This window comes from Apium graveolens, chromosome 9 (assembly GCF_009905375.1).
Source record: "Apium graveolens cultivar Ventura chromosome 9, ASM990537v1, whole genome shotgun sequence".
Taxonomy (NCBI): Eukaryota; Viridiplantae; Streptophyta; class Magnoliopsida; order Apiales; family Apiaceae; genus Apium; species Apium graveolens.
In genome coordinates this window covers 43,790,596-43,791,125 of record NC_133655.1, presented here as the reverse complement: position 1 = coordinate 43,791,125, position 530 = coordinate 43,790,596, and the positions used below count along the sequence as shown (strand labels likewise).

The 530-nt window shown below is 47.0% G+C and overlaps 1 non-coding gene across 1 annotated transcript; it reads right to left on the bottom strand.

Moving 5' to 3' along the window:
* Positions 1–207: 207 nt before the first annotated feature.
* On the bottom strand, positions 208–314 carry LOC141687623 (small nucleolar RNA R71). The gene has a single exon (XR_012561113.1). It is a non-coding gene; the product is annotated as a small nucleolar RNA R71 (small nucleolar RNA).
* Between the last annotated feature and the right edge of the window lie 216 nt (positions 315–530).

Below are 530 nucleotides of genomic sequence, written 5' to 3'. Positions count from 1 at the left end.
ATGCACATTAGGAATTTTGTCGAGATCTGCAGCACTTTTAAGTATAATGGCGTGACTGATGAGGCTATCAAGCTGAGGCTTTTCCCATTCTCACTGAGGGATAAAGCTAAGGACTGGTTACATTCTGAACCAGCTGGGTCCATCACTACGTGGCAAGATCTTGCGCAAAAGTTTCTGGCGAAGTTTTATCCAATGGCAAAGACTGCTGCTATGAGGAGTGCTCTTACTCAGTTTGCGCAGCAACCTACAGAATCTATGTGCGAAGCTTGGGAGCGATACAAGGAAATGTTGAGAAAGTGTCCACATCATGGAATGCCCGATTGGATGGTGATCACTGGTTTCTATAATGGTTTGGGGGCCCAATCTCGGCCCATGCTCGATGTAGCAGCTGGAGGCGCCTTATGGGCTAAAAGTTATACTGAGGCTTATAATCTTATCGAGACTATGGCTGCAAATGAGCATCAAAACCCAACTCAGAGGATGATGCCTGGTAAGGTAGCAGGTATTCTGGAAGTCGATGCAGCCACCGC